The sequence below is a fragment of the Lipotes vexillifer genome, unplaced genomic scaffold (assembly GCF_000442215.2).
Source record: "Lipotes vexillifer unplaced genomic scaffold, Lipotes_vexillifer_v1.1 scaffold474, whole genome shotgun sequence".
In the NCBI taxonomy this organism is placed as follows: Eukaryota; Metazoa; Chordata; class Mammalia; order Artiodactyla; family Lipotidae; genus Lipotes; species Lipotes vexillifer.
The window spans coordinates 1,799,794-1,815,035 of NW_006772385.1; the positions used below are offsets into that span (position 1 = coordinate 1,799,794).

At 39.6% G+C, this 15,242-nt stretch overlaps 1 pseudogene; it reads left to right on the forward strand.

Annotated features, from left to right (window-relative positions):
- Positions 1–15,242, forward strand: part of LOC103090962 (ATP synthase subunit alpha, mitochondrial-like) — a 24,818-nt pseudogene that overhangs the window by 1,184 nt on the left and 8,392 nt on the right.

Genomic DNA, 15,242 nt, shown 5'->3' on the forward strand with positions numbered 1-15,242 from the left:
GCCCCCAAAAAAAAAAAAAAAAAAAAAAAAAAAAAAAAAATATATATATATATATATATATATATATATATATATATAATTTTTTTTTTTTCTGGAGATCACTTCATAGCAGTATTCAAGAGTCTTTCTCATTTTTAAACGTTGCACAGGACTTCATTGTGTGGCTGTTCATGCCTCCAGTCCCCTTTTAATGAATGTTTGGTTTGTTTTCAGTCTTTTTACTGTAACAAATAGTGCTGAAGGGAGTACCTTTGTATGTATGTATTAAAACAAACTTGCTGGTTATGATCTCATTTATATGTGGAATCTCAAACAAAAACAAAAACCAAGTTCATAGATAGAACAGATTGGTGGTTGCTAGAGGCGGGAGTTGGAGGGTGGGCAGATGGGTAAAGGGAGTCGAAAGGTACAAATTTCCATTTATAAAATAAATAAGTCGTGGTGATGTAGTGTACAGCATGGCGAGTATAGTTAATAATACTGTATTGCATGTTTGAAAATCGCTAAGGGAGTAGTAAATCATCAAATATCATGTCATGAAAAGAATTCCGTAACTATGTATGGTGATGTATGTTAACTAGACTTACTGTGGTGATCATTTCATAGTGTATACAAATATCGAGTCATTGTGTTATGTACCTAAGTTGTATGTTATGTACCTAACATATAAAGTTGTATGTCAGTTATACCTCAATAAAAAATTAATTAAAAAAAATTTTTGCTAGTGTTGTCTTTGGGATAGATTTCTAGAAATGGGATTTCCTAAAAATGGGGGAGGGGCAATAACTATAGATTAAATTTAAGAGCTTTAAAACCAAATACAGTAGATGATCCTTGATTGGATCCTGCTATGAAAAAGTGAGCTATAAATAACACTTTGAGGACGTGGGTAAATTTAAATATAGAATGGGTGTGAGATGAAACTAGAGAGCTATTTTCATGTTGGGGAGGCAATACCATTGTATTTAGATAGAATTTTTTTTTTCTTTTAGAAGTGTAAAGTATTTTGGCATAAAATGTCATAATGTGTGACACTTACTTTGAAACAGCTCAACCACAATAATAAAAAATGAAATAGATTGATAAATCAATAAAGCTAATATGACAGAATGTTAACAGTGGCTGAATCTTAGTGGATTTATAGGCGTTCATTGCACTATTTTTTTCTACTTTTGTATATGTTTGTAAATTTCATAATAAAAAGTAAAAAAATTTAAAAATTATACAAGCATATATGTTATGTATCTAGTGAGTTGTTCTTGCATTATTTTATCTTTACATGTGACTTTATGCATAGTAAGGATTTTTTCTTAGAAACATTTTGTCTGATACTAATATAATTATCTCATAATCCTCTTACATATTATCTCAAAATACTGGTGTAATTTCTTTTGGTTATTATTTACTTGGAAGTCGGTCCAGAGGTTGCAGCTGCAGAGGAACCACCCAAGGAGAGCTGCAAAGATGCTGTCTGCACACGTGGCCTTGGGCTGTGGCTTGCACCCTCCCTTGGCAGGCCAGACTGGTCTTCAGAATGCTTTGGGATCATCCTTCATTGCCACAGGGAACCTCCATGCCTCTTAACACTTGGCTTCAGAAGACTGGCACTGCTGAGGTATCCTCTGTTCTTGAAGAGTGTAATCTTGGAGCCAAAACCTCTGTTGACTGTGAAGAAACAGGGTGTGTCTCAAGTATTGGTGATAGTATTGGTTGAATACACGGGCTGAGGAATGTTCAAGCAGACGAAATGCTAGTGTTTTTCTTTAGGCTTAAAGGGTATGTTTCAACTTGGGAACTGACAATGTTGGTTTTTTTGTGTTTGGACATGATAAACTAATTAAGGAAGGAGATATTGTGAAGAGGACAGGAGCCATTGTGAATGTTCTAGTTGGTGAGAAGCTACTGGGTTGTATAGTAGATGCCCTTGGTAATGTCACTGATGGCAAGGATCCACTTGGTTCCAAGACCCAATGGTGAGTTGGCCTGAAAGCCCCTGGCATCATTTCTCCAATCTCTGTGCAGAAACCAGTGCAGACTGGCATTAATGCTGTGGATAGCTTGGTGCTGATTGGTTGTGGTCAGTACAGGCTGACGATTGGTGACTGACAGACTGGCAAAACATCAGTGATTGACATAATTATTAACCAGAAACATTTCAGTGATGGATCTGATGGAAAGAAGAAGCTATACTGTATCTACACTGCTATTGGTCAGAAGAGATCCACTGTTGCCCAGTTGGTGAAAACACTTACAGTTGTGGATGCCACGAAGAACACCAGTGTGGTTTCAACCACTGCTGCTGACACTGCCCTCCATCAGTACCTGACTCCTTATTCTTGCTGTGCTGTGGGAGAGTATTTTAGGGATAATGGCAAACATGCTTTGATCATCTGTGATGAATTATCCAAACAGGCTGGTGCCTCTGCTGATCTGCAGACCACTCAGCTACTCATGAGGTCCAGCCTGATGGTGTGTTCTACTTACACTCCTATCTAAAGGAGAAAGCAGACATAATGAACGATTCTTTTGGTGGTGGCTCCTTGACTTCTTTACCAGAAACACAAGCTGGTGATGTGTCTGCTTACATTCCAACGAATATCGTTCCTATCAGTGATGGACAGATCTTCTTGGAAACAGAATTGTTCTACAAAGTTATCTGCCCTACCATTTACATTGTTTTTTCTGTGTCCTACGTCAGATCTGCTGCCCACACCAGGTCTGTGAAGCAGGGGCAGGCACCATGAAGTCAAAATTGGCTCCTATGGTGAGGTTGCTGAGTTTGCCCAGTTTAGTTCTGACCTCCATGCTTCTACTCGACAACTCTTGAGTCGTGGTGAGTATCTGAGTTGCTGAAGCAGGGACAGTATTCTATGGCTGTTGAAGAACTCGCAGCTCTTATGCTGGGGTAAGTGAGTATCTTGATAACTGGAGCTGTTTCTATTTCTATGTGTGTTTTTGTTTTTGCTGAAGTATTTAAAAGCAAATCTTAGATGGCATGCTATTTTACCCAGCCACTTCAGTATGCTTTGAAAGACAAAATTTTTTTCCTTAGGTAACCACAAATACATTTTTACACCTAACAAAGGAAATAAAACATTTCTGAAGTTTTAATACAAACTATTAACATTTCTCCAATTGTCTCAAGAAATGCCTTTTTACAATTATCTTTTTCAGATCAGAGTCCACACAAGGTCCACATCTTGAATTTGGTTCTTAGGGTCTCTAGGATCTCTTTTCATCTGGAGGACTGCTCCTTTTCCCCTCCCTTATTCAATTTACTTCTTTTTTTTTTTTTTTTTTTTTGCAGTACGTGGGCCTCTCACTGTTGTGGCCTCTCCCGCTGCGGAGCAAGGCTCCGGACGCGCAGGCTCAGCGGCCATGGCTCATGGGCCCAGCTGCTCCGTGGCATGTGGGATCTTCCCGGACCGGGGCCATGTCCCCTGCATCGGCAGGCGGACTCTCAACCACTGCGCCACCAGGGAAGCCCCTCCATTTACTTCTTGAAGAAAGTGGGTCAGTAGTCCTGCTGTCTAGAAGTGAGATCTAAAGACTTGATTAAATTCTGTTTCAAGTTTTTTTTTTTTTAAACATCTTTATTGGGGTATAATTGCTTTAGAATGGTGTGTTATTTTCTGCTTTATAACAAAGTGAATCAGTTATACCTATACATATTTTCCCATATCTCTTCCCTCTTGCATCTCCCTCCCTCCCACCCTCCCTGTCCCACCTGTCCAGGCGGTCACAAAGCACCGAGCTGATCTCCCTGTGCTATGCGGCTGCTTCCCACTAGCTATCTACTTTACATTTGGTAGTGTATATATGTCCATGCCTCTCTCTCGCTTTGTCACAGCTCACCCTTCCCCCTCCCCATATCCTCAAGTCCGTTCTCTAGTAGGTCTGTGTCTTTATTCGTGTCTTAACCCTAGGCTCTTCGTGACATTTTTTTTTCTTAAATTCCATATATATGTGTTAGCATACGGTATTTGTCTTTCTCTTTCTGACTTACTTCACTCTGTATGACAGACTCGAGGTCTATCCACCTCCTTACAAATAGCTCAATTTCGTTTCTTTTTATGGCTGAGTAATATTCCATTGTATATATGTGCCACATCTTCTTCATCCATTCATCCGATGATGGGCACTTAGGTTGTTTCCATCTCTGGGCTATTGTAAATAGAGCTGCAATGAACATTTTGGTACATGACTCTTTTTGAATTACGGTTTTCTCAGGGTATATGCCCAGTAGTGGGATTGCTGGGTCATATGGTAGTTCTATTTGTAGTTTTTTAAGGAACCTCCATACTGTTCTCCATAGTGGCTGTACCAATTCACATTCCCACCAGCAGTGCAAGAGTGTTCCCTTTTCTCCACACCCCCTCCAGCATTTATTGTTTGTAGACTTTTTGATGATGGCCTTTCTGACTGGTGTGAGATGATATCTCATTGTAGTTTTGATTTGCGTTTCCCTAATGATTAGTGATGTTGAGCATTTTTTCATGTGTTTGTTGGCAGTCTGTATATCTTCTTTGGAGAAATGTCTATTTAGGTCTTCTGCCCATTTTTGGATTGGGTTGTTTATTTTTTTGTTATTGAGCTGCATGAGCTGCCTGTAAATTTTAGAGATTAATCCTTTGTCAGTTGATTCATTTGCAAATATTTTCTCCCATTCTGAGGGCTGTCTTTTGGTCTTGTTTATGGTTTCCTTTGCTGTGCAAAAGCTTTGAAGTTTCATTAGGTCCCATTTGTTTATTTTTGTTTTTATCTCCATTACTCTAGGAGATGGGTCAAGAAGGATCTTGCTGTGATTTATGTCATAGAGTGTTCTGCCTATGTTTTCCTCTAAGAGTTTGATAGTTTCTGGCCTTACATTTAGGTCTTTAATCCATTTTGAGCTTATTTTTGTGTATGGTGTTAGGGAGTGATCTAATCTCATACTTTTACATGTACCTATCCAATTTTCCCAGCACCACTTATTGAAGAGGCTGTCCTTTCTCCACTGTATATTCCTGCCACCTTTATCAAAGATAAGGTGACCATATGTGCATGGGTTTATCTCTGGGCTTTCTATCCTATTCCATTGATCTATCTTTCTGTTTTTGTGCCAGTACCATACTGTCTTGATTACTGTAGCTTTGTAGTATAGTCTGAAGTCAGGCAGCCTGATTCCTCCAGCTCCATTTTTTGTTCTCAAGATTGCTTTGGCTATTCGGGGTCTTTTGTGTTTCCATACAAATTGTGAAATTTTTTGTTCTAGTTCTGTGAAAAATGCCAGTGGTAGTTTGATAGGGATTGCATTGAATCTATAGATTGCTTTGGGAAGTAGAGTCATTTTCACAATGTTGATTCTTCCAATCCAAGAACATGGTATATCTCTCCATCTGTTTGTATCATCTTTAATTTCTTTCATCAGTGTCTTATAATTTTCTGCATACAGGTCTTTTGTCTCCTTAGGTAGGTTTATTCCTAGATATTTTATTCTTTTTGTTGCAATGGTAAATGGGAGTGTTTTCTTGATTTCACTTTCAGATTTTTCATCATTAGTATATAGGAATGCCAGAGATTTCTGTGCATTAATTTTGTATCCTGCTACTTTACCAAATTCATTGATTAGCTCTAGTAGTTTTCTGGTAGCATCTTTAGGATTCTCTATGTATAGTATCATGTCATCTGCAAACAGTGACAGCTTTACTTCTTCTTTTCCGATTTGGATTCCTTTTATTTCCTTTTCTTCTCTGATTGCTGTGGCTAAAACTTCCAAAACTATGTTGAATAAGAGTGGTGAGAGTGGGCAACCTTGTCTTGTTCCTGACCTTAGTGGAAATGCTTTCAGTTTTTCGCCATTGAGGATGATGTTGGCTGTGGGCTTGTCATATACGGCCTTTATTATATTGAGGAAAGTTCCCTCTACACCTACTTTCTGCAGGGTTTTTATCATAAATGGGTGTTGAATTTTGTCAAAAGCTTTCTCTGCATCTATTGAGATGATCATATGGTTTTTCTCCTTCAATTTGTTAATATGGTTAATCACATTGATAGATTTGCGTATATTGAAGAATCCTTGCATTCCTGGAATAAACCCCACTTGATCATGGTGTATGATCCTTTTAATGTGCTGTTGGATTCTGTTTGCTAGTATTTTGTTGAGGATTTTTGCATCTATGTTCATCAGTGATATTGGCCTGTAGTTTTCTTTCTTTGTGACATCCTTGTCTGGTTTTGGTATCAAGGTGATGGTGGCCTCGTAGAATGAGTTTGGGAGTGTTCCTCCCTCTGCTATATTTTGGAAGAGTTTGAGAAGGATAGGTGTTAGCTCTTCTCTAAATGTTTGATAGAATTCGCCTGTGAAGCCATCTGGTCCTGGGCTTTTGTTTGTTGGAAGATTTTTAATCACAGTTTCAATTTCAGTGTTTGTGATTGGTCTGTTCATATTTTCTATTTCTTCCTGATTCAGTCTTGGCAGTTTGTGCATTTCTAAGAATTTGTCCATTTCTTCCAGATTGTCCATTTTATTGGCATAGAGTTGCTTGTAGTAATCCCTCATGATTTTTTGTATTTCTGCAGTGTCAGTTGTTACTTCTCCTTTTTCATTTCTGATTCTATTGATTTGAGTCTTCTCCCTTTTTTTCTTGATGAGTCTCACTAATGGTTTATCTATTTTTCTTATCTTCTCAAAGAACCAGCTTTTAGTTTTCTTGATCTTTGCTATCGTTTCCTTCAGTTATTTTTCATTTATTTCTGATCTGATTTTTATGATTTCTTTCCTTCTGCTAACTTTGGGGTTTTTTTGTTCTTCTTTCTCTAATTGCTTTAGGTGCAAGGTTAGGTTGTTTATTCGAGATGTTTCCTGTTTCTTAAGGTGGGCTTGTATTGCTATAAAATTCCCTCTTAGAACTGCTTTTGCTGCATCCCATAGATTTTGGGTCGTAGTGTCTCCATTGTCATTTGTTTCTAGGTATTTTTTTATTTCCTCTTTAATTTCTTCATTGATCACTTCGTTATTAAGTAGTGTATTGTTTAGCCTCCATGTGTTTGTATTTTCTACAGATCTTTTCCTGTAATTGATATCTAGTCTCATGGCGTTGTGGTCGGAAAAGATACCTGATACGATTTCAATTTTCTTAAATTTACCATGGCTTGATTTGTGACCCAAGATATGATCTATCCTGGAGAATCCATGAGCACTTGAGAAAAATGTGTATTCTGTTGTTTTTGCATGGAGTGTCCTATAAATATCAATTAAGTCCATCTTGTTTAATATATCATTTAAAGCTTGTGTTTCCTTATTTATTTTCATTTTGGATGATGTGTCCATTTGTGGAAGTGGGGTGTTAAAGTCCCCTACTATGAATGTGTTACTGTCGATTTTCCCTTTTATGGCTGTTAGTATTTGCCTTATGTATTGAGGTGCTCCTATGTTGGGTGCATAAATATTTACAATTGTTATATCTCCTTCTTGGATCGATCCCTTGATCATTATGTAGTGTCCTTCTTTGTCTCTTCTAATAGTCTTTATTTTAAAGTCTATTTTGTCTGATATGAGAATTGCTACTCCAGCTTTCTTTTGGTTTCCATTTGCATGGAATATCTTTTTCCATCCCCTTACTTTCAGTCTGTATGTGTCTCTAGGTCTGAAGTGGGTCTCTTGTAGACAGCATATATATGGGTCTTGTTTTTGTATCCATTCAGCCAGTCTGTGTCTTTTGGTGGGAGCATTTAGTCCATTTACATTTAAGATAATTATCAATATGTATGTTCCTATTCCCATTTTCTAAATTGTTTTGGGTTCTTTATTGTAGGTCTTTCCCTTCTCTTGTGTTTCTTGCCTAGAGAAGTTCCTTTAGCAGTTGTTGAAAGCTGGTTTGGTGGTGCTGAACTCTCTCAGCTTTTGCTTGTCTGTAAAGGTTTTAATTTCTCCATCAAATCTGAATGAGATCCTTGCTGGGTAGAGTAATCTTGGTTGCAGGTTTTTCTCCTTCATCACTTTCAGTATGTCCTGCCACTCCCTTCTGGCTTGTAGAGTTTCTGCTGAGAGATCAGCTGTTAACCTTATGGGGATTCCCTTGTGTGTTATTTGTTGTTTTTCCCTTGCTGCTTTTAATATGCTTTCTTTGTATTTAGTTTTTGACAGTTTGATTAATATGTGTCTTGGCGTATTTCTCCTTGAATTTATCCTGTATGGGACTCTCTGTGCTTCCTGGACTTGATTAACGATTTCCTTTCCCATATTAGGGAAGTTTTCAACTATAATCTCTTCAAATATTTTCTCAGTCCCTTTCTTTTTCTCTTCTTCTTCTGGAACCCCTATAATTCGAATGTTGGTGCGTTTAATGTTGTCCCAGAGGTCTCTGAGACTGTCCTCAGTTCTTTTCATTCTTTTTTCTTTATTCTGCTCTGCAGTAGTTATTTCCACTATTTTATCTTCCAGGTCACTTATCCGTTCTTCTGCCTCATTTATTCTGCTATTGATCCCATCTAGAGTATTTTTCATTTCATTTATTGTGTTGTTCATCATTGTCTGTTTCATCTTTATTTCTTCTAGGTCCTTGTTAACTGCTTCTTGCATTTTGTCCATTCTATTTCCAAGATTTTGGATCATCTTTACTATCATTATTCTGAACTCTTTTTCAGGTAGACTGCCTATTTCCTCTTCATTTGTTAGGTCTGGTGGGTTTTTATCCTGCTCCTTCATCTGCTGTGTGTTTTTCTGTCTTCTCATTTTGCTTATCTTACTGTGATTGGGTTCACCTTTTTGCAGGCTGCAAGTTCGTAGCTCCCGTTGTTTTTGATGTCTGTCTCCAGTGGCTAAGGTTGGTTCAGTGGGTTGTGTAGGCTTCCTGGTGGAGGGGACTAGTGGCTGTGTTGTGGTGTATGAGGCTAGATCTTGTCTCTCTAGTGGGCAGGTCCACGTCTGGTGGTGTGTTTTGGGGTGTCTGTGGACTTATTATGATTTTAGGCAGCCTCTCTGCTAGTGGGTGGGGTTGTGTTCCTGTTTTGCTATATGGTTGGCATAGGTTGTCCAGCACTGTAGCTTGCTGGTCGTTGAGTGAAGCTGGGTGCTGGTGTTGAGATGGAGATCTCTGGGAGATTTTCGCCGTTTGATATTATAGGTCCACGTGTGTGTTTTGAGGTGTCTGTGGACTTATTATGATTTTAGGCAGCCTCTGTGCTAATGGGTGTGGTTGTATTCCTGTCTTGCTAGTTGTTTGGCATAGGATGTCCAGCAATGTAGCTTGCTGGTCGAGTGAAGCTGGGTGCTGGCATTGAGATGGAGATCTCTGGGAGATTTTCGCTCTTTGATATAATGTGGAGCTGGGAGGTCTCTTGTGGACCAGTGTCCTGAAGTTGGCTCTCCCACCACCTCAGAGGCAGAGTCCTGACTCCTGGCTGGAGCAGCAAGAGCCTTTCATCCACTCGGCTCAGAATAAAAGGGAGAGAAAGTAGAGAGAATTAGTAGAAGTAGGAGGAAATAGGAAAGAAAGAAAGAAAGACGGAGGGAGGGAGGGAGGAAGGAAGGAAGGAAGGAGGCAAGGAAAGAAAAAAAGAAAGACAAAGTAAAATAAAATAAGATAAAATATAATGTTATTAAAATAAAAAAATAATTATTAAGAGAAAAAAAAATAAAACGGATGGATAGAACCCTAGGACAAATGGTGGAAGCAAAGCTATACAGACAAAATCTCACACAGAAGCATACACATACACACTCACAAAAAGAGGAAAAGGGTAAAAAATCATAAACCTTGCTCTCAAAGTCCACCTCCTCAATTTGGGATGATTTGTCGTCTATTCAGGTATTCCACAGATGCAGGGTACATCAAGTTGACTGTGGAGCTTTAATTCGCCGCTTCTGAGGCTGCTGGGAAAGATTTCCCTTTCTCTTCTTTGTTCTCACAGCTCCCAGGGGCTCAGCTTTGGATTTGGCCCCACCTCTGCGTGTAGGTCAACGGAGGGCGTCTCTTCCCTCTCAGACAGGACGGGATTAAAGGAGCCACTGATTCGGAGCCTCTGGCTCACTCAGGCCGGGGGGAGGGAGGGGTACAGAATGCGGGGCGAACCTGCGGCGGCAGAGGCCTGTGTGACGTTGCATCAGCCTGAGGCCCGCCGTGCGTTCTCCTGGGGAAGTTGTCCCTGGATCTCGGGACCCTGGGAGTGGCGGGCTGCACAGGCTCCCCGGAAGAGAGGTGTGGATAGTGACCTGTGCTCGCACACAGGCTTCTTGGTGGCGGCAGCAGCAGCCTTAGCATCTCCTGCCTGTCTCTGGGGTCCGTGCTTTTAGCCGCGGCTCGCGCCCGTCTCTGGAGCTCCTTTAAGCAGCCTTAATCCCCTCTCCTCGAGCACCAGGAAACAAAGAGGCAAGAAAAAGTCTATTGCCTCTTTGGCAGCTCCAGACCTTTTCCCCCAGACTCCCTCCCGGCTAGCCGTGGTGCACTAGCCCCCTGCAGTCTGTGTTTATGCCGCCAACCCCAGTCCTCTCCCTGCGCTCCGACCGACCGAAGCCCGAGCCTCAGCTCGCAGCCCCGCCCGCCCCGGCGGGTGAGCAGACAAGCCTCTCGGGCTGGTGAGTGCCGGTCGGCGCCGGTTCTCTGTGCGGGAATCTCTCCGCTTTGCCCTCCGCACCCCTGTTGCTGCGCTCTCCTCCGTGGCTCCGAAGCTCCCCGCTCCACCTCCCGCAGTCTCCGCCCACGAAGGGGCTTCCTAGTGTGTGGAAACCTTTCCTCCTTCACGGCTCCCTCCCACTGGTGCAGGTCCCGTCCCTATTCTTTTGTCTCTGTTTTTTCCTTTTTTCTTTTGCCGTACCCAGGTACGTGGGGAGTTTCTTGCCTTTTGGGAGGTCTGAGGTCTTCTGCTAGCGTTCAGTAGGTGTTCTGTAGTTGTTCCACGTGTAGATGTATTTCTGGTGTATCTGTGGGGAGGAAGGTGATCTCCGCATCTTACTCTTCCACCATCTTCCCCTCGTCACCTCTTTCAAGTTTTGACGAGACTAGCTGTAGGTGATGTTACAGACTTCATATTGTTTCATTACCTGGAGAACCACATAGTGTCAGATTGTCTCACGTTTGTAGTAATGCTTAATTCAGGTGGTGACAGCCTAGTTCCTTCATTGTGAAGTTTCCCAACAGTCTTTTAACTAATGATTTTCATATCTATTGATAACTATTGTCTGATTCATTTTGAAATAGGGATTGCAAGATGGTGATTTTCTAATTTGATCATTACTTCTACATTTATTAGCTAGAAGTCTTGTGTATAGAACAACTTTTCTGCATCCTTTAGGCTTATTTGGTTACCCTGAAATACTATTCATACCGAAAAGACAGGAAAGATCTTTAATTATTTCCTTTAAATTATCCAATTTTAGAGTTATGTGTTGGTTACCTCGCAGCCTCCATGCTGTGCAAAGAATCTCTCTCTCTTTTTCCTTTTTTGCATGTCACTACGAACTCATGGCTTTACACATTCAATGTAATTCTATCAGTTGCAGTTTTTTGATACATTATTCTATTTTGGCCACAAGGGGGAACATTTTGATATTTTCTGTATTTATTTAATATGGCAATATTAGCTTTTGATAGCTTCCTTGCTTTCGATCATAATGTGGTATCCCAAGCTCAATTGGTACATTTCCTGGAATTGACTGTTGAAAAAAAACCCTGAGTCCTTTTAGTGTGTGAAGGTGTTTTGAGACCAGAGTATGGAATTCTTGTTGCTACTTGATTATCATTGTTTCTTGGCCTTTCAGTGGACAGTTAGAAAATAAGTACCTTTTTAAAAATAAAGTTACAAGTTTATACTGATATTTACAACCACAATTTAAAATTACAAGGTTGTTTAACTGACATTTTGATGCTGAACATTAGTCCTTAGCAGCTTTAACATAGTTTCTTAGTTGTATTATGTTAAAATATATTCATGTTAATAATAATACAATTGTTACTATTAACAATAAGAATACTAAGTGACATTAGGTATTTTAAGATTTGTTTGCCATTTTAATATTTTTGTCCTAGGAATGTATTGCACTAAAAACTGTATAGTCAGAATATTTTGTTCTAAGATCAATTGGAATAATTCTTTTCTCTGTGTGATTTTGTTACCAAACTGATATACCATTAGGTTCATTTGTTTCAGTTAGTTTTCAACTTCTAGGCATTGGTTTTTATTTTCTTAAATTTAGTTTTGTGTACTACTTCCTTCTTGAAACACTTCTTTTAAAATTTTTTTTATTGACATATAGTTGGATTTACAATGTTGTGTTAGTTTCAGGTGTACAGCAAAGTGATTCAGTTATACATATATGTACATATATATATTCTTTTTAAGATTCTTTTCTGTTACAGGTTATTATAGGATATTGAGTATCGTTCCCTGTGCTATATTGAATATTACTATATTTGTATATAATAATATATATTGCTATACTGAAATACTTCCTTTACTTTTCTTCTGGGACACTACTTTTTCTTGCATTTTATTTTTATTTTTTTTCTGTCTCACTTGGGGCTTCGATTAAGTCTCCTTTCCTGCTTCTTCCTCCTCTTCCTGCTCTTAACTTCGGAGTGTACCAGGACCTGTCCTCCATTTATATTCATTTCCTAGTGAAAGCATCTTGTCCCATGGCTTTAAATACCACCTATTTTCTGATCACTCACAAATTTATATCTCTGCCTGGGCTTCTTCCTTGAATTGCAGTTCTAGATATACAACTTTTTTTTTTTTTGCGGTACGCGGGCCTCTCACTGTTGTGGCCTCTCCCGTTGTGGAGCACAGGCTCCGGACACGCAGGCTCAGCGGCCATGGCTCACGGGCCCAGCCGCTCCGTGGCATGTGGGATCTTCCCGGACCGGGGCAGGGAACCCGTGTCCCCTGCATCGGCAGGCGGACTCTCAACCACTGCGCCACCAGGGAAGCCCTAGATATACAACTTTTTATTCACTATTGGCACTTGAATGTCTAATAGGACGTCTAGACTTAGCATATCCAAAGATGAACCCTCAACTTCCATCCAGCTGTTCCTCTGGCAGTCTCCCCTGTTTCAGTAAATGGCAACTCTATCACCTTGCTCAGGCCTAATACCTTGAAGTCATCTCTGATTCTTTTTTCTCATATCCTGTACCCAATTCACCAATATATCCTGTTAGCTTCTACCTTTGAAATATATTAAGAATCCAGTCAATCCTCCATTTCTCACCAAGTCCACTGCCATCACCCCCAACTAAGCTGCTGTAAATTCACCTGGATTATTGTAATGGCCTCATAACAGGTCTTCCTGTTTCCATCCATGCTTCTTTACAATGTATTCTCTACTTGGCAGTCAGAGTAAGCTGTTAAAAGTCATTCCTTTGTTCAGAACTCTCCAGTACAGTCCTTCAAAATAATCTAGGTTTGGGGAAGGTGGATAGAGATATAGATGGCCATGTATTGCTAATCGTTGAAACTGAGTGATGGCAACTTTAAATTCATTATATTGTTCTGTTATTTTCGTATATATTTGATACATAAAACAAAATCCAAACTCTTCAAAGGCTTTACAGTTGTCTATAACTGCACCAATATGGTAGCACTAGCCACATGTGGTTACTGAGCACTTGAAATGTGCTAGTCTGAATGTAGATGTGCTGTGAGTATAAAATACACACTGGATTTTAAAGACTTCTTAAGAAAGAAAAAACGTAGAATACCTCATTAATATTTTGTTATATTGATTATGTATTGAAATCATATTTTGGATACGGTGCTTCAAATAAAATACAGTATTAAAATTAATTTCATTTCGGACTTCCCTGGTGGTCTAGTGGTTTGGACTTGGTGCTTTCACTGCTGTGGCCCCGGGTTCAATCCCTGGTCGAGGAAGATCCCACAAGCTGAGTGGTGTGGCAAAAAAAAAATTGTTTCTTTGTATTTTTAAAAATATGGCTGCTAGAATATCTTTGTATGTGGCTCACATCATCTTTCCATTGGATCTGTGGCCATACTTTCTCTCTGACCTCATCTCCTACGTTTTTTTCTCTCCTTATTTTTTTTGGCCATGCGGCTTGTGGGATTTTAGTTTCCCGACCAGGGATTGAACCTGGACCCTCGGCAGTGGAAGCACAGAGTCCTAACCACTAGACCTCCAGGGAGGTGCCTTTTCCTCTCCTTAGCTCACACTCCAACCACACTGATCTCTCTGCTTAGAACAAGCAGAATACATTTCTGTCTCGGGACCTTTGCACTTGCTAACCTTCTGCCTGGAGGTCACTTTCTCAGTGTCCTGTGACTCACTGTCTTGTTTCCTTCAGTGATACTTACCTGATCTGTATAACACCTCATCCCCTTCACTCTCTATTCCCCTTAATCTGCTTTCTTTTTCTTTGTAATACTTATCACTACTGACTTGTGTTTTGTTAATTTGTATTCCTGTATCCTGAGCACCTAGCATAATGCTTATACAGCGTAGGGCTTTTGGTAACAATTTGTGGAATGGATGTCTATAGATTGTGCAAGTAATTATGTTAAGTTCAATACTGACTTCTTCTGCAATAAGGTTCAGGTTTCCTAAATATATAAAGGGTAAAAATTATTAAAGTAAAATAAACTTTAATTATAACTACATGAAATTCCCTGCATGAGGAAACAGATGCTTTATAAAATGATATAAGATAGCTATTTTATTCCCTTCAAAGGAATTAAGGTAAAATAACCTTATACTAAATAATTTTTATGTATTTGTATAATTAGTAAGATGGAGAGTTTAGAGATACTTAGGAGATATTCAAGAAAGTTAACAAAATACAGACCGAGACTTACTTAAGGGTCAGAAATGTTTTTTATCCAGTAGATAATATCCAGTTTCTCCAAGGAATTTTCCAAATTCTTTTATTAGTCTGGCATTTTTATTGTATTCATGGTAACCCAGTAAAGTGGGCTATGTCAAGGAGCTTAGAAATTTTTTTGGATACACTGAAATTTTTCTCGTGTTATTAATTATCACAAAACTTGCTCTGTTTATAAAATAACTTTTGAAGGCAGCCATTGTTTTTTATTAAAATTAAAACTATGAAGGAGGGAAAGGAACCAAAAAAAGGAGAAATGAGAAAGGAATATTTTGAATTTATTGTCTTCATTTAAAAATATAAGATGACTTGGGCTTCCCTGGTGGCGCAGTGGTTGAGAGGCCGCCTGCCGATGCAGGGGACGCAGGTTCGTGCCCCGTTTCGGGAAGATCCCACATGCCGCGGAGCGGCTGGGCCCGTGAGCCACGG